The sequence below is a fragment of the Pterocles gutturalis genome, unplaced genomic scaffold (assembly GCF_000699245.1).
Source record: "Pterocles gutturalis isolate BGI_N339 unplaced genomic scaffold, ASM69924v1 scaffold38626, whole genome shotgun sequence".
NCBI classification, from domain to species: Eukaryota; Metazoa; Chordata; class Aves; order Pterocliformes; family Pteroclidae; genus Pterocles; species Pterocles gutturalis.
In genome coordinates this window covers 1,434-1,634 of record NW_010101769.1, presented here as the reverse complement: position 1 = coordinate 1,634, position 201 = coordinate 1,434, and positions in this window count along the sequence as shown.

The following is a 201-nucleotide window of genomic DNA, read 5'->3' as shown; positions in this document are numbered from 1 at the left end:
CGAAATTCATGAGACACCTCATTCCTCTTCACTATCGAAACAAAAAAACAGAGAAAAACTGATTTCCGAAGCCAAAGCGCAGAAGTATAAAGGTGTTTTACTACAGACCTCTCAGTCTGGCGCTGATCAAAAAGCCCAACTCATCTTCGGAAAGAAAAGAACTGGCAAACGCCACGGATTTGGTTGTGATCCTTAATTTCG